Source organism: Myotis brandtii, unplaced genomic scaffold, assembly GCF_000412655.1.
Source record: "Myotis brandtii unplaced genomic scaffold, ASM41265v1 scaffold59, whole genome shotgun sequence".
NCBI classification, from domain to species: domain Eukaryota; kingdom Metazoa; phylum Chordata; class Mammalia; order Chiroptera; family Vespertilionidae; genus Myotis; species Myotis brandtii.
The window spans coordinates 4,844,971-4,869,885 of NW_005370223.1; the positions used below are offsets into that span (position 1 = coordinate 4,844,971).

The 24,915-nt window shown below is 41.1% G+C and overlaps 1 long non-coding RNA gene across 2 annotated transcripts; it reads left to right on the forward strand.

The window, feature by feature from the left end:
• Window positions 1-21: 21 nt before the first annotated feature.
• On the forward strand, window positions 22-13,862 carry LOC102261035. 2 transcript variants are annotated; one of them, XR_001364629.1, is made up of 5 exons: window positions 22-89; window positions 7,028-7,132; window positions 8,246-8,363; window positions 12,760-12,843; window positions 13,085-13,862. It is a non-coding gene; the product is annotated as an uncharacterized LOC102261035 (long non-coding RNA). The 2 variants fall into 2 exon arrangements; XR_314312.2 differs by lacking the exon at window positions 12,760-12,843.
• Window positions 13,863-24,915: the final 11,053 nt, after the last annotated feature.

Sequence of the window (24,915 nt, forward strand, 5' to 3'; positions counted from 1 at the left end):
GGGGGGAGGGGTCCGCGGGCCCCTGGGGCTCCCGGTCCTGTGGTTCCCGAGCCTCAGACGCCCCTCGGTCCTCCTTAGACCGGTCGTTGGTCAGTGGCTGTGATTTGGGGGAGCTGTTTGGGGGTCTTGGTCCGCTTCCCTGGTTAAAGGATGGTGGTCAGTGTGAATTTAAGGTGCTGGGTCGGAGGCATCGATTCGTGCTCTTCCTGCCAGAAATGTCTTTTGAGGCAGAAGACAGGACTCGAGAAAAAAAAAAAAAAGATGTTTTTCCTTAAAGTATTGAGTCTCTGACCGTTTCCCATGGCACCGCACACCTGCAAGTGAGGCACATTTAGGAAGAGTCTGCAACGCGGCAGTGCGCGCTTAGGACAATTTCCTGCATCGTTACGGCCTGTGATAGCAATGCGAAATGGAATGAGTTATGAGCCGCAGAAAATGCCGGTTAATAGGAATGGCTATATCAGCACACAAATTCCCACTGTAAAGTACTAATGTGTTCAGTAGTTTCCAAGGACTCGCATAAACATCCGACCATCTGTTCCCTACAGCCATCTTGTGTGGGACGGGGAGCAAGTAGTAATAATTTTTTTATTTTACTGTTAAGGGAAACGGCCTCAAATGATTGCCCAGCGCATTCTTCATCTCAGTAAACTTCAGTGCATGCCAAGCGTATTGGCAGGTCTGCACCGGGCACTGCATTGTCATTTAATTAACATTTAAACCAGCGGAGTCCCACGTAAGTGCTCTTTCACCCCATCTTGGTAGGAAGAAAGATAATATTTCTGAAAAAAACATGTTGCTTCATGTGCTTTATTAGGCAAAAGAGCCAAAAAACTCAGGACTGTGCCTTAAGAAGACGCATCTATTCCTAAATGGTAAATCACAATCTATTAGAACTCTGGTTAAAATCGATCCATCGATTCTAAATGGTAAATCACACTCAATCTATTAGAACTCTGGTTAAAATCGATCCATCGATATATAGAGTGCCTGTCAAGGGGAGAGTACTATATTCGTAAGTAAGAAAGATGGATGGCAGACAAAAACAAACTCCTGTCCTCAGAGGGTTATGATGAGTTCCTCTGGTGGTCATAGATACGGGCATTGGATTCAGTACAGTCAACATCCAATCCCAGCATCCTATCTATGACAGTTTTCTATTAGATTCTAAATTTGTTTTCTTTAAAAAGAGGGTAAAAATTCCATTATCGTAACTTTAAAATAAAACATGACTTTATTTTAGTATTTCAATTAAATCACTGGACAGAGACAATACATAAAACCAAAGAGGGATTAAAAAAGAGTCGTACTTAATAAAGGGGTGAAGGAAGATCACCCCCAATAACTTGTAAATTAAACTACACCAAGTTTAAACTATCCAAACCATGCATAATTACCAGGATTATCTATCCAGGCGATTTTAACCTATACTTCTGATAGAGGAAGATGAGGGTACAGTGTCTGGTTGGACTTCACTAAAACATAACTATAAATAACAAAGGTGAAAAAAAAAATGGTCTGCTTAGAGCAGCCGTGGGCAAACTACGGCCCAACCAAGGTACATGCCCCTAACCAGAATCGAACCCGGGACTCTTCAGTCCCCAGGCCGACGCTCTATCCAGTGAGCCAAACCAGCGAGGGCTATCCAGGCGATTTTAACATATACTTCTGATAGAGGAAGATGAGGGTACAGTGTCTGGTTGGACTTCACTAAAACATAACTATAAATAACAAAGGTGAAAAAAAAAATGGTCTGCTTAGAGCAGCCATGGGCAAACTACGGCCCGCGGGCCGAAATATATATATAAAACTAAAAAAAAAAAAGACCGTATCCTTTTATGTAATGATGTTTACTTTGAATTTATATTAGTTCACACAAACACTCCATCCATGCTTTTGTTCCGGCCCTCCGGGCCAGTTTAAGAACCCATCGTGGCCCTCGAGTCAAAAAGTTTGCCCACCCCTGAACTAGAAGGAAGAATAGATAATCTCTAACTGTGTCATAATATGAAACATACTGAAGGGCACAGAATGAATCCCACAGCCTGTAATTTCTGGTTCTTTCTGCACAAAGTAAGCAAGTAAATTTACTTTAATTTTTTTATAAGAAATTGTTCTTTCTCTGTATCTTTGTTTACATGGTACTAAGGTATTTGCTAAAGGTTGAGGATTTTTAAGGATGAACCTACTGCAGATTATAAGAACTTTTGTGGAAAATGCCCATAGGTGGGGGAAAAACCATAACTGAGCCAATATTTTAATACAGTTTTTATTAAGAGAAATGGTTTCTAAGATAATAAACTAGTGCTCAAATCTTTATCTCAGAGGATTCTTCTTGAAAATGTGAGTGTGAATAGAGAGGCAAGAGAGGGACCCTTGATGTTATAGGGATACAATGTGGACCCACAGAGCAGTCATTTGTTTTGAATTTCCATCATTCATTAACCCTTCAAATGCCAGCTAGGCCACATCATAACCATTTAGCTTAGGTAAGTAATTTAACCTCTCTGGGCCTCAATAGAGCTCAAATCTATAAAAGCAAAACATACAAAAAAAAACCCTGCTTATTACAAAATTTGTAATCCTAGATAAATCATTGTTAGCCTGGTTAAATTGGTGAACACCTATGCTTAGGTAATTTCTAATCTACACTTGTTTGGGTTAGAAACTAACAATAACAACAACAACACCAAAAACAAACAAACAAACAAACCAAAAAAACTAATATTCAAGCTTCTTGCCTGAGGTATTCTTGGACATTCATTAGATCTGGGAGAACCTCTGTTCCTTGACCACCCCTCTGCCACTACATTTATCACATTGTTTTTAAATAGTCTGCTTATGAAATCACTTGTAAGCTCTAAAATAGAGCTGATGTTCTATTTATCTGTATTCCTATTACCGATCATAAAGCCTGGCACATTGGAAGGGTTTTGTTTTGTTTTGTTTTGTTTTGTTTTTTAACCCGAGGGAGAAGTCCAGTCAGGCTTATTTACTGACCACACAAGGATGGGGCTTAATCGGGAGATAACAACCTGAAGTTCACCCGGGCACCTAGAGCTGTGTTCAAGTCCAGACCGCCTGGCAGCCTGCTGCCCTGTACTCCTGCTAAACCCCACAGACTACTGGAGGGAGTATTTCCTAACATACTGGCTGGGTGCTCATTTTCAGTGATGTGCTTGGAGGTAGTAGACTTCTGGTACCCAGAGTTGGGCAAGAAGGGACAAGCAAGGACTGCTGGATATAAGGAGTTTCTGGACCCCCGAAGCTGAGGACACGTACTGTGGTGATACCATTAACGTTCTGTCAGCCTTTAGGGGCTACCGGACAGCCTCCCTCTTCGACTAGCAGTATGATAGCGTCTGATAGAGGTAGTTAAGATTACAAATAAAAGAAGATGTAATATTTGTCTATTCCCTATGGCTTTTTGATTCACTGCTCTCATTTTTCTCATTTCTTTTTGGTCTTAAAAAATGTGCTGTCTGTGTTTATCCTGTCATCCCACACACACACCCAGATCGGGGACGGGGCCAGCCAGCTGACCTCCTGCAGCCCCCACCCTGGCTGGCTCGGCCCTTATCCGGGATGGCCAGACCCCACCCATGCATGAATTCGTGCACAAGGCCTCTAGTGTCTTTATATGTGCAGCATTTCACTGTCGGTGCCTAAGAATGTTTAATGACATCAACACCATTCATTTAACTTGTTTTAGCAAATAAAAGGTAGAATTCTCTAGAGAACTTGTTTATTTGAACTTCACTAGATATTTATAAATAATTTTCAGGCTATATTCAGAATATAGCCAGACTGTAGTGTTTAATGTAATGTATAACGAAGTTGACTGGGCTTATGAGATCTTAGGTGTTATTGAGATATTTGAGGTGAATAGTAAGAGAATATAGCGGTCTCCTCCCAACTGAAAGGATACACTTTATGTAGATCCTTAACATAGAAAAATATTAGATAATGTTCATGATTCAAACTATACAGTACTTGAGAAGAATAGCTATTTGCTTCATTAGATTTGTGGGTTGGTGAGGAACACAACACCTATACAAACTTGTAAATTGTCATGCCATGATCAGAAGGATTTCCTATAATAAGGGTCCCCTTCAGATGTTATGTTTTCTCCCATACGTATTACATATTTTCCTCCTACCAACCAAGAACAAAGAAAGGAATTTATAAAAGAGTTTTAGATCGGTTCTGACATTGTATGTCAGATGATGTAACATAACAGTTCTGAGAAAATGACTGCCAAGTAAGATCTTGAAACAGAGACCTACTTAGGATCGTAAACACAGAAACAATATTGGAAGAAAAGGGTAATTAAAGGCTTTGTCGTAAAAGAGAGTAAAAAACTTAGAGAAATCTTAGAACACTTAGGTTTCTTACAAAGTGCTCTTCTTTTTTTTAATTTTTTAAAATTGATTTTAAAGAGGAGAGAGAAAGAAACATGGATTTGTTGTTCCACTTATTTATGCATTCATTGGTTGCTTCTTGTATGTGCCCTGACCAGGATCAAACCCGCAACCTTGGCGTATTGGGACATCACTCCAACCAACTCAACTACCCTGCCAGGGCATAAAGTGCTCTTCCAATGTCATAGCCATCTGTGTATATTTGTTAGAATAACAATAGGGTATATTGTAGGTATATAAGGATACTATAACAGGCATACCACTACTTACCTAATAGAATTATTGTGAGACCCGAATAGGAAACTATATGTAAACTTACATTACATCATGTACAGTGTGCTACCATTTATTTGGTAACTCATTTCTGTAGATATAACTGCACATCGACTTGGCAAATACTAAATTCAAATTCATGGCAGAAGTATTAAACGAAAACTACACAGACAGCCATTAAAAAAAAAATACAACTGTTACTGCCCTAAACTAACTTGGGGCACAGAAAAATACAATGGCTACATTGAGAGAATGTAAATATTAGATAAATAACAAAAAAAGAAAAACCGAATTTAAAATATTTTTATTGATCTTTTAGAGAGAGAAGGAGAGACATAGATTTGCCGCCTCCTACATTCTCCCTACCGGGGATGAAACCTGCAACTCAGACATGTGCTCTGACCTGGAACAGAACTGGCAACCTTTTGGTGCACGGGACAACATTCAACCAACGGAGCCACACTGGCCAGGGCAGAAAAACCTAATTTAAATCAATTGCCTTTCTAGGGTGTGAAAAATGTAGGAGGGGTCAGTGTGAGAACTTGGAAATGGATTATACCCTAGGACAGTGGTTCTCAACCTTCCTAATGCCGCAACCCTTTAATACAGTTCCTCATGTTGTGGTGACCCCCAACCATAAAATTATTTTCGTTGCTACTTCATAACTGTAATGTTGCTACTGTTATGAATCATAATGTAAATATCTGATATGCAGGATGTATTTTCATTGTTACAAACTGAACATAATTAAAGCATAGTGATTAATCATAAAAACAATATGTAATTATATATGTGTTTTCCGATGGTCTTAGGCGACCCCTGTGAAAGGGTCGTTCGATCCCCAAAGGGGTCGTGACCCACAGGTTGAGAACCGCTGCTCTAGGACCATAGCTCCTAAGGCACAAATAACCTAAGTACATAACTATAAAGAATAACAATACATTTAAGGTAAATAACAAATTTTATAAGCTGTTCAATTCACTTCTATGTGTGTGTTTTTGTTTGTTTTTACATTTTAGTAAATGGGTTGCTAGAGATTTATAAATACCTTGCAAATAAATTTTAAGTTACTTCTCTCTAGGATATACCTTACATAATATACCTTAGGCTAAATCAGAGTTGTCTGGTTTCATGAGGTATTTAAGTTTAACATTAAGAGGCCTATCTAATGTGAAAAATGAGGGAATATTGCAACTCCCAACCAAAGGGGTATACTTTCCGGAGACCTCTATAATGATAAAATGTTACATGAAGTACAGTCTAATGGGGTGACAGACATGATTACCAAAAATTACACACAACGTAAGTGGTATAGAGGAGGGTGAGCACAAAGTGCTCTGGGTACAAAGGGCAGGTGTATTGAACTCACCTTTGGGGGTTTGGGCCTGGGGGCATGAGAGGAGCAATCAGGCTGAGTTTCCAATTTAATAACAGCCACCATTTAGCAAGCCGCTCCAGAGAAGGTCAGCACACAGCTGGGCCCCAGGTGCAGACCCCTAGCAATGCACTCAGTGATGCGCCCCCTCCTCTGGGGTAGGCCCCATGGAGCACTGCAGCAGCTCTCGTGAGGCGTACGTGACCTACCTGTTAGATTAAATGAGGGAAATCAGTTCTGGTTCAGCAAGAAACTGTGTTTATGCTAAATGGTGGATAACTGTCCTCACAGTGCACGTTGAGGGATTGTAGTGACAAAATTACATGTTTAAGTACCTGTCCAGTGTGTCTCTGACTTGGGAAATCTAGAGTTATATAGTATAGAGTTTTTTAAATTTATCTTTATTGTTGAAAGTATTGCAGATGTCCCCTGCCTCCCCCCATTGGCCCCTTCCATCTCTCCACCCCTACCCCAGGCCTTCACCTCACTATTGTCTGTGTCCATGGGTTTTGCATATTCATGTAAATTCTTTGGTTAATCTCTTCCCACTCTCCCCCACTTAGTCTAGATTTTTTTTTAATTTTTATTTATTGATTTTAGAGAGAGAAAAGGAGAGAGAGAGAAACGTTGACTTTTGTTTCACTTGTCCATGCATTCATTGGTTGTTTCTTGTATGTGCCCTGACGAGATTGAACCCCCAACCTTGGCTTATGGGGATGACGCTCCAACCAGCTGAGCTACCAGGGCCATTGTCTAGATTTTTTTTTTTAAATCTATTAGAATTACTTACCGTTTACCCAGTAATACCATTTTCTTTTCACTAATAATTTTGGACCTTTGTCCATTTTTTTCCATATAAAAATCTATTTTTAAAGAATAATGTGAAGATAGCCTATTTGCCATTTAACTATTGATGAGTAATTTGCATTTGAAAAACAAAATCCTGATTTCTCAAAAGGTAAAAGTGAGGAGCTGAAAGAACACTACATCCAAAAATCAGAAGGGCCAGTTTCTCTGCTGATGCCTCACATGGACGAAGACAGGAGGAGTGAACCATATGCTTGTAAGTATTAGATAAGCCTGCAAAATGAAGATTTATTACGAGTAGCAAATTCATTGACTGGACAGCCTTAGCGAGATGCATTCTAAGAGAAAAAAAAAGCAATTTTACTATTAGTATTAATATTTGTAGTAATATTTTATGCTTTTATTATTAGATCAAAGAAATGTGTATGCTAACTTTGTTAAGAATTAAACATTTTTATTTAGTGTGATAATTGAGTGTTTCACTGAGTTATAAAAAAGGAAAATATAATTTAGATGAAGAATTAAAAAATTGTAGAATCATACTGTAATGTAAGAACTAAGTTGGAAATAATAATATAAACTAATATCATTTAATAAAATATGTCTTTTCTAGCTCTGTTCAATGAAATGGCCAAGGAACAATATTACTCCATGAACCTGATTATATGCACTCCTAATGTCTAAATTATGGAGCCAAATACTATTTTTCACTTAAAGGAAACAATATACCTTAGAAAAATGGTTGATTCACATCTGGGTCTGGGAAGGTACAGGTGAATCTTAGAATATTTCACTGAGACAGAAAGCAATAATATTTTCCAAAAGTAATGGTGTTGCATGGAAGAACATAGAAGCCAGTTTAAGGGGAAACCCATTGGCTAAATTCTGTCAATTTGAGTATCAAAAGGAAAATAATGACTATGGTTAGTTGAAATGTATTAATATGTAAAAAGCTGAGTTCATAATGATAGCCAAAATGAAAAAGTTGGTGAATTGTACTAAAGAAGTCGAATATAATTGAACCTCATTACTTATACTTAATGAGAAGCTGAAAGTAGTAGTTGACTCATATTATCATGTTAGTACTATTTGACTCACTGAATTGGTACAGAATATCAAATTCAGGAAATATCAAATATGTTAGTTTTACTTAATTTAAGTTTACATTGAGAAGAATAATTGTTAACTCTTAATACATAACTGCCAGGGTCTATACTAGTGCAAACTTTTTTTTTTTATTTTTAGTGACAAAATCTAGTTTTGGAATATTTGAATTTTTGTACTCCTGAGTCTCTATGTATTGATCAGCTAAATTTTGTTGTTGTTGTTAATCCTCACTGAGGATATTGTTTTCCCCATTGCTTTTCAGAGAGAGTGGAAGGAGAGGGAGAGAGGGAGGGAGAGAAACATCCATGTGAGAGAGACACATCTACTGATTGCTTCCTGCGCACACCCCAACCAGGACAGAGAGCGAACCTGCAACCCAGGTACGTGCCCTTGATCCGGAATCAAACCTGAGACCCTTTGGTGCTAGGGCCAATGCTCTAACCACGAGAAACACTGGCCAGGGCTCAGCTAAGTTTTAAACTAGTTCATAACCCTGGTTCTATTCTGCAAAAGACTCTAGCAGGCTGTCTGATTGAACTTTCTGTGATGGGGAAATGTTCCATATCTGTGCTGTCCAATAGGGTAGCCATTAGTCACATACAGCTAATGGCTATTGAGTACTTGAACTGTGGCTAGTGGACTGAATTTTAAATTTGATTTATTTAAGTTCATTTAAAATTAAATAGACACATGGCTCATTGGACAACATAGATCTTAATCTTAAACCTCCTTTTAATTATGTGGAATAACTTTAGGTTTACTCAGCAATGCAAGTTCCTTCTCACCAATTCTGGAATATTGTTCATTTCCTTTAAGATAAGGATCTATACTGAAAAAATTGGATTTTAATTTTTTTGAATAGCTAATACATTCACGTTGTTTAGAATATTTAAAAAAATATTAAAAAGTAGACAGCAAGAATTCTGTACCTCTCTATTCCCCAGGTACTCCTAGGTGTGACCCATGTTATCAGTTTCTTATGCATATGTAAGTATTGATAGTAGGCCTTCATTGTGAGCAGGGTTTTTCCTCTCAACTTCTTTTTGGGATCCCTTCATATCAGCACATCAACAGTCTCCTTATGTCTTGAGAATCTATTTAAAGGCTACCTGAAGGTGGCCTGTCTGCCCTCTTGACAACTGATGAGATAGCTTGCATTTGAAGGTAAGAACAGCAGCAGGTAGAACCTACCGATACAGCTCCTCCTCATGCACCCCACCCGTGTGGCGGATGCCCAGATTTAAAAATGCCCAGTTCTTTTCTTTTAAACTTATATTTTGAACTAAATCATGCTAAGCTTTGTGAAGTGACCCAAGATATTATATTATGGTAACACCGATTTTTTTTAAGTATAATTATAATCTCAATAATATGTAAGCCCACTTAGCCCCATTTCAACATAGAATAAAATCCAAACTTCTCACCAAGGCCTGCCAGGCTTGGCATGATCTGGCTCCAGACTTCTCTGTAATCACTAGGCTCCAACCACATAGGCCTCTTATCACAGCCAGCCCTTTCCTGCCGCAGGGCGTATGCCCTCACTCCTCTCAGACTGGCCTGCTTTCTCCTGGGCTTTCTGTGGCTCTTCATCCTCCAACCTCAGCTTAAATGTCATCTCGTTCTTGACATCTTTCCTGAATGTGCCATCCCTAGTGCGCCCTCACCCCAGCCCATACTACTACTATCTTCATAGCATTTATTATGATCCGTAGTCATTTTGTTTACATATATGTTACCCACCATTGGAATGGAAGATCCCTGACAAAAAGGACTTAAACTATCTTTACCAGGACCTAAAACAGTGTTTACCCTTTCAAAAGTCCCTCATAATTCAATAAACATAGTAAATTACTCTAAAAGAAATACTGTTTTTATATGACATTTTAAAAAACGTTATTAACATCTATCTGAAGTCCTTTTTACTTCTATAAGTAAGTAAGGGACATTCAGTGTGTGAGAATCACTAAAGCGATTTGCATTGGCTCTGAAATGCCAGCTATGAAGTGATGCTGCTTATGCCACAGTGGTATGTGCTCTCCATCTTATAATCTTTTTGAATCACTAAGGCAACATGTGTTGGTCATTGTGTCAACATTTATTAGCCAAGTGCTTACCTTGTCATTACTGAACAATATACACATTATATGATGCTTTAAAGTTTGTAAAAAGTTTTTATTTCTGTCAATTTCTTTGATCTTCAAAACTCCCTCTCTACCCTGTAAGGCATCTTATGGCCATTTTACTGGTGAGGTTACTGGAACTCAGGAAAGATTAAATTTTGCTTATAAAAATATAACTGGCAAGAGATAGAGTTAGTAAGGGAACTCAGCTCTTCCATGTCAAACTCCTAAGTCCAAATCCTTGGCTTTTCAGCCACACCACTGCTATTCCAACACAGTATTTGAATAAAAACTTGGTAGTTTACAAAGTACTTCTACATAAACTATTTCTTTTGATACTCTTTATCACCCTTGTGGTTGACAAGGCTGTTAAAATTCCTCCCCTGAAGAATTTCCATAGTCTCTTTAAGGAAATAATACATATCCAAAACTGAAGACATTGTTACAGAGTAATATAAACACGTGGAAATTAATTATGGAAATGTATACAGATGCTAAAGAGACTGTGTATTGTAGATAGCATTGCATGTAGCCAAAGGAGATCTATTAGAAAGCCTGGGAATAGGATTTGCAAGGAGAGGAGGAAACCAGACTCAAGGGGTCAGAAACCACGGATCCTGCCTTCCATATACAGGCAACGGGCTATGCAAAAATATAGGTGCATGTGAGCACGGTGTCCCGTGGAGAACATGGCCAGCAAATCGGCTTGATAACATAGAGGGGCCTCAAGAAATATTTTAAAGCCGAGGATGCTGAGATGAGCATTTCTAGTTCGCAGAAGACCTTAGACGTCAAGGGGAGTTGGATTTTATTTTACAGACATTGGGGAGTTGTTTCACACTTATGCAAACAAAGAGATGAAAGCAAAGTCTGATGTAGCCATATGTAGAATGAATCACAGCAGGGGAGACTGACCAAAGGCTAGCGCAGTCATCCTGGTGTAAGGTGACATAATCATCAACTGTGGTGACTGAGGGAAGTGGGCTTTTCAGAGAAAGGCTCCTCAGCACTGGGTGATGGATTTAGGATAGGGGAGAAAGGAAAGAGGGTACAACGACCAGGTTTCCAGCCCGTTGAACTGGGCTGATTGTGGTGCAATAAACATGTTAATTCTGAAGGGAAGCATTTTGGCCGAGGCCTAGAGTAGAGAGGTGGGGATAAAGAAGTGATGAACTAAGTTTTTGAAATGCAAAGTTGAAGGTGGTGCAAGGATGGTTAGTTGAAGGCCTGTAGACAACAGGAGAAATAAGTCTGGAAAGAAGGTGAAAAGTCAGAGTTTATGTTGTGTCATTTTTTTTAAACTCTCTTTCCCAAACTGCACATTCACTGCCTACTCACATAGCCTCAAATGCTCTTTTGTTGGCAGTTCACTATTGAGAAGAATTCACATTTATAGATTTGATATTTCCTTGTGAACTTTCTCTGTGGTAGTATAAAAAAAAATTATCTTTAAAATGTATTAAGACTTTTTACCCAGAAATGATTATTTAGAAGCTACTTTGGTTTTTAAAAATTAATATTCATTACTTTCAAAATTTGTGCTTAAGCTTTTATATTAAATATATCCATTTTAAAATTCCATTTATAAATCTAGCAAATGAATGTCTATCCTCCTGGTTCGTCATTTTAAACTGTATTTATTAATTTAATAATTTGAATACCTTTTTAAACATCAATTTCCTGTTTAACAAACCCTTCCAAATTCTTAAAGAATTCTCCTAAAACAATAAATTAGACAAATACCTGTGGCAAGTGGCTGGGCCCTTCCATGCTTTTTGAAATGCAGACAGCTTGACTTGCTGAAGATGCTGGACACCTGTGTCAAGGACAAATCCCATTAATGTGACCTTATTCTCTAGACTGCCTGCCCGTCAGGAGGTTGATCTTGGACTTGGCACCATACAATGAGTTGCTTATCTTCAAAGTGATCAATTTGATTAGTATTCTATATTCCTAAATCTCTGACAGTTGTGCATCAGGGTGCTTTAAGATAGCTGAATCCTATGGCAGCTTTCCGCCTCCTGCTACTAGTGAGTGTTTTTGCTTGTTAGAAGGACCTGCTAGCTACAGGCAGACTCCCACCATCCACCAACGAGCTCATTGTCAACCCATAGCCGAGTGCTGACTGCAAAGGGACCCCAGGTTTGTTTGTTTATTGTTGTTTTTTGGGACCCCAGATTTTTGCATATCTTGTGAGATCACTATGGGAACGCAGTCATTATGATACAGCGGTTCTTGTCTTAAGTACTTTTGATAGTTTTATTTGTTTATGGCTTCATTTTCTATTGATATGACAGAGACTCTTGATAACCAAAAATAAATATATCCACAAATGTCAGGTTCCCTGTTTCACATGTGAGCATGACTTCGTACTCTAAACCAGCGGTTCTCAACCTGTGGGTCGCGACCCCTTTGGGGGTCGAACGACCCTTTCACAGGGGTCGCCTAAGACCATCGGAAAACACATATATAATTACATATTGTTTTTGTGATTAATCACTATGCTTTAATTATGTTCAATTTGTAACAATGAAATTGGGGGTCACCACAACATGAGGAACTGTATTAAAGGGTCGTGGCATTAGGAAGGTTGAGAATCACTGCTCTAAACTGAATAAACCCAAATCTGTTATGAAGGTGTGTACTCTCGAAACAGGTGAGTCAGGCAGGACTCCATCAACTCTGGCGCATTGGATGACCTTGAGAATTTAGTGACTTCCTATGACATAGAACAAACCAGGTTAGTAACTGCCAGCAGAAAGAGATGTAAATACTACTACTGATTCTAAAATACATACTGAGTAGGTCACACTTCACTTTCTGCCGCTACCATCGAAGTCCAAGCCATCACAACACTATCACTAACCTGGACTATTAACAAGTCTACCTGCTTTCATTCTGACCACCTCCATTCATTTTTCACACGGAAGCTGGATTCATCTTGTATCCAGTCACGCTGCTTTTCTGTTTCTCTCACACAGGGCCACCACGTGCAGGTGGGCACAGCTTCACTCCAGGAAGGGCATTCGGCAGGCTTCAAGGGGAATGATGACACCGGGATTGTGCAACATGGCAGCCCAGCTCTCACACGCCAAGCCCGTTCCCAGGGCAGAGCTTGGCACTGCCAATCCTCTGCCTGGTACATCCATCTGTACGCTCTGTGCTGGCTCCTCCTCGTCATCCACGGGAGCACCGCTGTGATTCACAAAGCACTGCTCTGTGCCAGGAGGAACTGACTACCTCATTTGTAGACCCCAGGTAAAATGAAAACCAGGACCTCTTATTCAAAAAGTAGTAAGAATTTCAAGATGGTAACAGCAGAGTTAATCTAAGCACTGGCCCTTCTTAGTGTGGGGTCACCTGTCTGACCACACAGATACCCCCAGGAACTTGGCCCTGACCTCAGACTCTGCTTAAATATCACTTTCCCAACTACCCAGACCAGTGTGTGAAGGCAAGCTAAGGACTCACATTTCTTTCCAGGTAAAATTAGGGCATTTGACATGACAGATGAAACAAGGATTTTTGGTTCCACTAGCACTGTGTTTTTAAGGCTGAACATCCAGGCAGCATAACAGGTTTTGTGTTTCCTTTAAATGAGGTCTTAGATAGATTCTCATTTTTCAATAAATTGGCCTGAAGGCAGTGACAGGCCTAGTAAGCTGAGAACTTTGGTATGCAAAGATCAAAAAAGACCCATTACAGTATTATCAATTTGAAAAGAATACTATGTTTGGATTTTTTTAAAAATAAAAATAATTTTATTTTTATGGAGCTAAGAATTTTATATGTAACTAGAGGCCCGGGGCACGAAATTTGTGCACAGGAGGTGGGGGTGAGGGGAGGCATCCCTCAGCCTGGCCTGCCCCCTCTCACAGTCCAGGACCCCTTGAGGGATGTCCACCTGCTGGCATAGGCCCGCTTCCCGTTGGAGCTAAGGATTTTATATGTAATAATGAACTCAATTGTATTTTAAAGTTTAGTAGAAATTGCAGTTACTAATTAGCTAGCTTATATTTCCCTCTGCCTATGGAAGCTCAAGTTTTTGCTTTGATGAACTAAAACAAAATTATTTGAGGATAATTTCATCCTTGAAAAGTCAAAGTTTTGTTGTGTTGTAATACTGTGCAGTTTTTTTTTTTAATACAGTTGGTTCAAAATATATTTATTGCTTTCATTCATAAGGCATTTATAAACATTGGATTATAAAGTTCTACATAAGGTATTTGTCTCAGAAAGCAGAGATGCATAACATAGCTTCTTTAAATATAAGATCTCACCTTGTATCGGTTTCTCTCACACTCCCAGGAATCCAATATTCTCATTCTAAATAACAGGGGTAGCAAAAAGTTCAAGAATCTGCAAGAGGCAGATAAGGCAAGAACATTTCATGTCTAGAGTGATGGCCATTCCTGCCACCATCCTCTGGCTAGGCAGCACTATCTGGGGGCTTCAGATATGGGTTCTGTAGTGGACTACCCTTGGGTTACTGCCAGGAGCAAAGAGGTTGTAAAAATGCAACTTTCTAAAAGCACTTGTAACCAAGGGAGAAAACAAGTTTCTGCCCCAATTTTTGCTCATTTTGTAAACAATCCTTGGAAGGAAGGAAACAGAACTAAGAATGATATGAGTTTACACTAGTGTAATGTAAAGATTGAAAGCAACACTAAACAGGCATAAGTATCTCACTGAAGGAGTCTAGTCCTAGACTAAATTATGAAAAAAGCAACCTCGACTTTCTCCGTCCTGTCCCACTTGCTCTCAGAAAGCTAGCGGATAAACTTTTTACAGTACTGAACTAAGGTATAAGTGATTAAAGGGATTAAGGAATTATCTTCTACAGGAGTATTTGCTTTAGAGCAGGGGAAAATGTCTCTTTCCAAAGAGCGGAAAGTTTTAGTGGTAGAATTTCAGCCTAAAAGTCACCCACAGACAAACTATTCTCTCTCACTCTCTCTTTCTCTCTCTCTCTCTCTCTCTCTCTCTCTCTCCCTCCCTCCCTCCCTCAACCCCCCCCCCTCTCTCTCCTTTCTGTTTTGGAATACTGGAATACTTACAGAAAAGTTGCAAAGATAAACAGGTGCTCCCATACATCTCTTACCTGTTTATTCCTAATGTTAACATTTTATGTTACTATGGCATATTGGTGAAGACCAAGAAACTAACATTGGTGAACACCCTCCCTCCCTCAACCCCTCCCCCTCTCTCTCCTTTCTGTTTTGGAATACCTTTAGATTTACAGAAAAGTTGCAAAGATAAACAGGTGCTCCCATACATCTCTTACCTGTTTATTCCTAATGTTAACATTTTATGTTACTATGGCATATTGGTGAAGACCAAGAAACTAACATTGGTGAACACCAGACTTAATTCAGGTTTTACCAATTTCCCCACTACTGTGCTTTTTCTGTTTGATCCAGCCCAGGACACCACATTGCATTTAGCCCTTTCTCTTTTCCACCCAACTAATCGGGCTTTCATCCCGAGGGCGCCATAAAAACAGCTCCCACCAGTCATCAGTGGCCATTACGTTGCCAAAGCCAGCCTGTCACTGGCTCCTTCTGAGAACCCTCTTCGAAGCTGAGACACCCCTTCCTCCCAGCTCCTCCCCCTCAACGGGTCTCTCTTGATAGTTCTTCCCATTCTTCCCTACTGCTGAGCAGTGGAGAGACTGAGGCCCAGTCCTATCCACACTCCCCCCCCACCCCCCATGTGCTCATTGAGTCACATGGTGAAAAAGTTACCAGTGATGACTCTGGATTTATGTCTCACCCCGATTCCTCTGCAGAACCTGGGACTGATAAATCTAAAGCTGCCTGTTCAACATTTCACTTGGTTTCCTACAGGAGTCTCACACTCCATACTTCCCACACTGAACTCTTGTGCCCTTAAACCTGCTCCTCCTCAGGTTTTCTCCATCTCAGAAAATCGCAGCTTCATTCCACCAATCGCTCAGGCCAAAAATCTTAGACCCTCCCTCGACTCCTCTCTTTCTTTTATACTCCACATTCAATCGGTCAGCAGATCCAACCAGCTCTACTTGTGGAGCTATCCTGAGTCTAACCACTTTTCACTGTTTCCACGGCCATAATCCTGGTTTAAGTCACTATCTTTCAACCTGGATGACTGCAATGGCCTTCAAACTCTTCATCCTGCTTCTGCCCATATGCTGCCCCTACCTCCCCACCACCCAGTTTAGTCTCAACACAGGGATACTTTTAAAATGCAAGTCTGATCATGTTACTCAAAACCCTCCAGTGGCTTCCATTCTCAAAGTACATAGAATCCAAAGTACATAGAATTACTAGGCCTGCAAGGTACTACATGACCTGCCACTCCCCCAACTCTATCCTAATTTCTCACCACACTTTCACTGACCCACTCCAGCCACATTCGCCTTCTTCCTCTTACTTGGACTTACCAAGCACGTTTGGCCTCAAGGCCTTGCACCTGCTATTGCCTCAGCTTGGAACGCCTTGTCCCTAGATATCTTCCTGCTTTGCAGGGAAGAGAGACAAGGTAGGTTGAGCAAGGGAGGGTGACCAATTCCTTCATGTTTTCTGGGGACTGTCCTTACCTAACCGGTTTGGCTCAGTGGATAGAGCGTCAGCCTGTGGACTCAAGGGTCCGGGCTCGATTCTGGTCAAGGGCATGTGCCTTGGTTGCGGGCACATCCCCGGTGGGAGGTGTGCGGGAGGCAGCTCATCGATGTTTCTCTCTCATCGATGTTTCTGACTCTCTATCCCTCTCCCTTCCTCTCTGTAAAAAATCAATAAAATATATTTAAAAAAACACAAAAAATGAAAAACTAAAAAGCCCTCTATTCCAGGAATCCCTTGAGTTCCTAGCAAATCAGGACACTTGATACCTAGCAGGGGTAGGTGAGTGTAAGGGTGCTGCAAACATTTAACATGGAGGTCAGAGCAGGCCTCGTGGACAAGGAGACATTTGAGGAAAGGCTTGTCGGAGGTGAGGGGTTGAGTTTGCCATTCCTTGTTGCTGTCTGATTCCTGGGCGCCTGTCTACAGAACCCAATGATACAGACACAGGAAACCCCAGTGGTTATCAAAAGCACACTTACCCCTGGCTGGGGCGGCTCATGTGGTTAGAGCATTGTCCTGTGCACTAATCGATGCATCTCTCTCTCTAACTGATGCTTTTCTCTCTCTCTCTCCCTCTCTCTCTCCTTTATATATACTTTATATAAAGAATAAAGTATTTATGCTTTAAATGCTGTTTTTCATAATTGAGCTCTACAAAGAATAGTGGCCAAGGAAGCTTTGGAGCCTTGCACATTTGGAGTCTTGGCTCTGCTGTGTGACTTGAACAAGTTATTTAATTTCTCAAAGCCTGTTTTGTCTCATTTGTAAAATGAAGATTATAAAAATCTTAAGGGTCATGTGAAGATTAAAGGAGTTATTTTATATAGATATGTTTTGAACCACTCTGGTACATAGCCAACACTCAGTTATGATCTATTATTGTTCTTTTCTCACCAGATTTTGGGTGGGCCATCGATATTATTTAACCTAAGTGCTGTTATGGGCAGGACACAGGGCAAACAAGACCTGTGGAAAGGGAGTTCAAGAGAAGAAGGCTATAAAAAGGTGGCCATTAAGCATAAGAGTTAATTTAGGTATTTGCTTCTAAATGATTTTTATTTTGAGATCATTGTAAGTTATATGCAATAATATAGAGATCACATATCCCTTTACCCAGTTTCCCTCAGTGGTAACATCTTGCATTCTATCACAGCCAGGAAAATGATACTGACACAACCCATAGTTGGCACTTAGTATTTTCTTACAGAAACTAAGACTGTCCTCTTAATGGGATTGAATGATTGGTGCTTCCACGCTGGGAGGGTAGGAGGGACAAAGTGTAGGCCAAAAGTCCTTACCACCTTAATGCTGGGCTATGGCAGGGAGTGCCTCACCTGCTCTCTCTACTCCAACCTGCGGTAAAACACAAACAGTGCTTCTGTAGCCCTTAGCAGTGTTCTGTTTTGCCTTGAGCATAATCAAAGCTACCACTTTCCGAATGGTTACTATGAGCTCAGGCTCTGTGCTAAATATTTTTCACGCATTATCTCAATCTTTACAACTGCCCTATGGGGTAGGTGATAATATTGTCCCCATTTCATAGATGAGGACTATAAGGCTAAGCAACTTGCCCAGGTCGTATATCTAGGAAGTAGGGGATCTGGGATTAGGACACAGGACCACCTGATCCCAAGGCTGTTCTTATCCACCCACGTGTCCCCCTCACACTCACGGCCCGGTGTAGCGGAAAGGGACTGGATTACCTGTGGCCCATGACACGTGTTTTCTTTCCTTCCTCAGTAAGTTCACAATTGAGTTGAAGAAGCAGAATATAAACTTGTAACTGATCGTTTAAGGTAGTTTATAAAAAACAGCCATCCAGGGTGACCTGGAACCTAGAGGGCAGGGCAGTTGGGAGAGGCTTTCTGTGGGAGGTAGATGGGATCTTGAATGTAGGGCTGGACTTACACATATGAAAAGTCCATGTCTGGCAGAGCCCACACTGTTAATGACACTCATGTCTGGTTTCACCCTGCCTTCCCATGTCTCCTCCCTCCCCTTCAACTAAACACATCAGTGGCAGACTTCCTTCAGAATACATAACAATCCTCATAGCTAACATGTATAGAGTGCTTGCATTGTGCCAGTCACTGTTCTAAGTGCTTTACACATGGCAACTCATTTAATCCTCACGACAACCTATAGCATAGGTACTATTAGCCCCACTATGCAATGGAAATATTGAGGCACAGAGAGGCCACTCAGTAAGAGCTAGGATCTGAAAGGAAACAGTTGAGTCTAGACCAGTGATGGCGAACCTATGACACGCGTGTCAGAGGTGACACGCGAACTCATTTTTTTGGTTGATTTTTCTTTGTTAAATGGCATTTAAATATATAAAGTAAATATCAAAAATATAAGTCTTTGTTTTACTATGGTTGCAAATATCAAAAAATTTCTATATGTGACACGGCACCAGAGTTAAGTTAGGGTTTTTCAAAATGCTGACACACCGAGCTCAAAAGGTTTGCCATCACTGGTCTAGACCCCCCCACTTTTGAGTTCTATGCTCTGATGTCATTTTTGTTTTCCAGCACATACGTCTTTGTAGAGGCCCCGCTCTCTACTTTGTGACCCCTTTTCACACATCTCTATTGACAAAATCTCATTCAATAAAACTCAAGCTTAATAGCACAAAAGCAGTCACCGTAAGAGAAGCAAGCACTTTCTGAACAACCTTCTGTGACTGGCCCTGGGCCTCGTGATTCAAATTTCATTTTCACAAAAATTATGCAAGGTTTTTATAAATAAGGAAATGGAATCTCAGACAAATAAGTAACTTGCTCAAAGACTGAGATTCCCACCCAAAATCGATGCCCTCCCCTGTAGCTCATGTCTCAAACCCCTCCTCACTGAAGTCTCCCTCGCCCCATCACCCCCAGTAGCCACCTATCAGCCCCTGCTCTGCACTGGCCCCGTGCTGGGGTCCAACCCCAGCGGGTCCAGGGGTCCCCAAAGGTGTGGACGGAGTCGGCGAAGAAGGAATAACACGGAGACAGCGTTCAGTTGATCAGCAGCCTAGCCAGGATCTCTAGCCAAGTTCTGGTCAGGTTCTCTTGCCAGGTTCTATCCAGGTTCTGTCTAGGTTCTCCAGCCAAGTTCTGTAGTCAGGTTCTGTCCAGGATCTTTTGCCATGTTCTCTCTCTAGGTTCTGTGTGTGATCTCCAGCCAAGTCCTGTCTCTAGGTTCTGTCTCCTGCTGTCTTGTTACATCTGTATTTATACCAGTTGATTTTAATCCTATCAATTTCTATTCCAAAGGTTAGGGCGTTTCTTATCTCCATTCCAGGGAGTAAAGATTATGTAGCTTAAGCGTGATTGTTCGTAGTTAAAGTGATTAACTACCCACCTGGCACTTAGTTAAGGGGTTTCACTCCCTCCCTAACTTCTGGGGAAAATCCCCACCTGGGGAAACAACCTTTCTCGGAGAGGTGACCTTGGCCAAAACACATAGCGCTAAGGGGAGCAAACACATTAAGAACAGTATGCTATATATGCCAGGTCCCTTGAAACACATGCTGTGCAGATGTTTCTTCCCTGCAGCGACTGTGTCAAGCAGCAAGGATGGACTGGCTCCCGGCAGCCCCGTGTGTCCTGCACCGATTTAGGAATGCGCACACATGGCCTGATGGTCCTCTCAGTCACATGCCTCTCCAGCCACGGGTAGCTCCAAAGGTCAGGAGCCACGGGACACACACTGTAGGGCTTATAAAATCTTCAAATTCTTGAGCTGGAATGCACCCAGAGATAACCAGGCTACTCACTGTCCAGGCAGGGCTTCCTTCTACAGGGATCATTCAGCAATGGCTGTCTAAGCAGGTCCTAAGCCATGGATATAGCAACAAACAGAGCAGGGACAGTCCTTCATCTCCAGGAGGGAAGCTGACAATAAACAAGATAGAGTCAAATATATAGGATGGCAGGTATTGATCAGGTATTGATATATGAGAGGGGGGCGGAGGGAGAGAGAGAGAGAAAGGGAGAGGAGAGAGAGAGAGAGATTGTAGGTTGGCCCAGGGTGGCATCTCTGAAAGGGCTTCTCCCTCAAAGCCTGTCACTCACCACTTGCTTGTCCAGCTACAGAAAGGTCATTCCCTTAAAGGCGCTCATTCCATTTTTAACAAGCCGATTGTTCCGAAGCTCAACAGATCTTCTTCCAGGGACTTGTATCCTCCCTCCCAAGTTCTGCTTTCGGTTGGGGCACCCAGTATGCCTGACCCACTCTCCTAGAAGGGCCAACCCACAGCCCTTCACCTGTTTGAGGACAATTATGTTTCCTTCTAGTAAGTTTCCCCCAAACCCTAACATCCTGTTCTTTCAGCTGTTTCCTGAGAGACATGGTTGCAATACCTGTCACCCTGCTGGCTGCCCTCCTTACAAGGCACTGTCCTTTATCAAAGAACAGAACATTTTACTCAACGGTGGCTGGACTGGCACAGAATATTCCAGATTATTGCTTCCTGGATATGGACGCAGTACTATATATATATATATGTAAACATGTTTTAACCCTTCCTAAGCAGTGCTCAGTCCTCACTTCAGGGAGCCAGTCCAGAATCTTCAGAACCTGGAAGCCAGGGGAAATACTGGAGTCAGTGGAGGGGCAAGACTTTCCTTCCATGGGGGCTCCTAGAAGAAGGCAAGAGAGGGAGCCCAGGTGAAGAGGCAGCTTGAGGGACACCCTGCCCTTGACAGTGCGCAGGGGTCCTGGCAAGAGGGTACGGCACTGCGTCGGGAAGGGCACAGAAGCCAAAGAGCTTCTCTACTTTACTTCATTTCTTATGAAAGAGATTAAACATCTTTTCGTATGTTTAAAAGCAACTTATATTTCTTTTATATATCCTTTGCAAAACTGTCAATTAGTTAAGCTTCTTTTCCTTGTTGACTTATAGGAGATCTTTATATGTTAAGGAAACTAACCCTTTGTGTTACATGATACAACTACTTTTTTTTCCAGTTTGTCATTTGTCCGTTCACTTTGTTTATATATTTTTTTATTTCTATGTAGAAAAGTTTTATTTTTTTAAGTGGTCAGATATATCAATCTTTTCATTTTGGGCTTTTCCCCTCCTCCTTCTTCACATATATCATATGTAGAAAAGCCTTCTCCATTCTTATATTATAAAAATAATCTCCCATGTCATCTTCAATAATTTTTATTATTTCACTTCTTACATTTAGAGCTTTGATCCATCTGAAATTCATTCTTGTGTACCACTTATTGTTCATTTACTGTATGTGCCAGGCATGTTGTTCAGCATTTTACATAGATCACCTTATTTAGTAGCAATAATGACGGCAACCTCTATTTTACCGAGGAGGACATTGAAGCCCAGCAAGGCAACTCAGCCAAGACCATACATCCAGCAGGTGTCAGAATGGAAACCAAGTCAGCCCGAGCTCACTTTGTATACCCTTCACTCTAGTATGTATAAGAGAGGGATCCGATGTTTGGAAATCCCCGACTTAGTTACCATGCGTTTCAGGAAAGACTGCTGTTGGGTGTGTGATGAGTACTGCCCATGCCATGAGGCCTGAAGAACTAGATGGTGCATTGAGGTGGGGCGACTGGATGTCAGTTCACCAAAGCCACTCTCCAGCTCGGTGACTGACTCATACCCCTGCCTGGAATCTGAGGATTCGAATTCTTCTCTTGCCAAATGATGGGCGAGGAGATGAAGTTACACCAGAGTAGACAGGGTTGTGACTATTAAATCCTTGAATATAAGAGTCTCGAACTTCCCTTGTCATGGGACAGCATAGATCCCAAAGTTTGCATGGGGTTCAACATGCAAGTAGAACATAACTGCTGAATTTTTTTATTCTTAGATACATATCTGCTCACGTTTAACATTTCTGAAATTAGGATGCTTGTGCTAATTAATGGTGCTTTATAATTGCTATTGGCTATTTGACAGATGAGATGCAGCAGTGGCTCTCTGCACATGTGCCAACTTGCTTTATATTTCTGATGGCACAATGGACAATGGCAACCCATCAATGTTTCATTCAGCAAATAATCTGAGGACCATTTCAGGAGGTAATATAATCTTGGCTGTGTTCTGAAACCCTCTTTGACACCAGAAAAAGTACGAAGTGACCTGCACTGGAACTTGTGGATCGGGGGAGGGGAAATGAGTCACGGGCTTAGAAGAAAATTGTTGAAAGAACTGTTTAAAGAAATAATTGCATAACTGACATTCCTGGAGGATGATTGTGTTTGGAAAAACAGAACATGTATACCCAGTTCTGAAGTGAAACACATTTTATAAGACTGAACTCTGAATAAGAAGTTTGGGGAAAATACTTTAACCTATTTATTTCTCTTATATTATCAGCATTTCTTGGAGGAGGCAGAGCTTGTGAAAATGCACATCCCAGCCTTCTCTCAGAGACTGAGGCTTCGTAAATTTGAGATGGGGCCCGGGAATACACATTTTAACCCACACGCTAGGTGATTCTGATGTACCACCCTGTGAGAAACAGCGAAAACAATGGGAAATAATTTGGTAATTATTTTTTTTCTTATAATCTGTTAGCGTTACATATCTCTCCCAAGAAATGTACCCTAGTCCTACTTGATTGGTCTTTTTGGTCATCCAGACATAGCTTGTAAAAAGCCCTTGTGTTGAGCATTTTACAAACCTCAGACCTTCCTGACACTACTCACAATGCTTATGCCTTTAAAAATAATTGCTCGTGATTATGGGCCATTCCTGTCCTTGTTAGTGTGTGTGAGCCCTGCCGTGGCTCCTTCAGATGCCCACACATACCCTGTGGCATTCAGAGAGGATTCATTTATAATGAAATGAAGACTGGATGACAGAGAGAAGAGCTATATATATGGGCCACTTCTTAGGATGCCTTTAAGAAATCACAAACAAAAAGCCTGCATGTAACACACCACTTGGCATGTGATAGGCTTTCAATAAATATTTGTTGCACCTAGCCCAGGATAACAAATATTTGACAGGCCGCCACACTGCCTCTCCTGTGTTTCTTCATCGCATGACTTTCCATCAAGTCAAGCAGAATTGGCTTGCAAAATGGAACTTATTTGCCAGTTCTAAACAAAACGAAAGCCCTTTCCTCCTACAGCTCAGTTGTTAACTCCACTTGTTAAGAAAAAAATGACAAATATACACTAATACTTAAAAAGTCAAGTCGGTATGATCAATACCAAGGGAAAAATACAGGGAGTTACGCTAAGGATATGAAGTAGCCAGCACCTCACAATAAGCAGGTGTCTGGATCTTCCCGGCATTTGAGACTCTAGAATGTACTAACAATATAATAATGAAAATGACACTAAATCCCATCATCTCATCTCCTGAGATTAGCAAAGTCTGTAACCTTTCAGATAATGATCCCAATACCACAGAAACAGGGCCCCCGTTCAGCTGGATCCAGAATCAATGGGCAAGTTGAGAGTCCTGCCTTCTAACTCATATCAGGAGGCAGGGATGGCATTATTTGACCTGAAAAGGAGATAAGTAAAAGCAAGGCTCTCGAGGGAGCATTTTTTCCCCTCCTGATCCCTTCACTGCTCCTTCCCCATGCACCCTTGGGACCCCATCCTTATCTATCACTTCATGATCCTGACATTTCTATTTGCGCTGATGAAGTTCTCTTTTGAGTATCTGCATAAGCTGTCTGAAGTAGGCTGCTCTGAAGTAAAGCCAGACCCTTCTGACTCTTTCAAACATGGCCAATCTAGTTGTTATGAAGTATGGTAGCAACCATCCCAGGTAGAAACTGTAGCTTAACTCTAACCCTGCTGTTTGGCTTATGTACCTATTTGCTTTGTTTAACAATGGACAGGTTATTTTGATTTTCTGAATTATATAAATCATCCCATTCGATTAAATGCCTTATTGGGAGTGTGAATATCCCATGGGTTGTGGTTATACTAGTCTTAGAAAGCACATTTTCCCTTACCTGGGAAGGACAGCACAATTATCTCAAGGTCAGAGGGCTCCAGTTAACATGTCCCTGTTGACTCAGTGTTCCGAAGACCCAAAACAAAAACTGTAATTTAGATAACATGCTAAGTCTGACCAGGTTCCTCATTCCAGACCCGAGGGCTCTAAATAATGTGTTCCTGGCAACTCTGTGATCCAGACACCCAAAACTGTAATTACCATGCTGCTTCTGCTTCTGTCAACTGCTTTTTTGCAAACCAGGTTCCTCATTCCAGACCCGAGGGCTCTA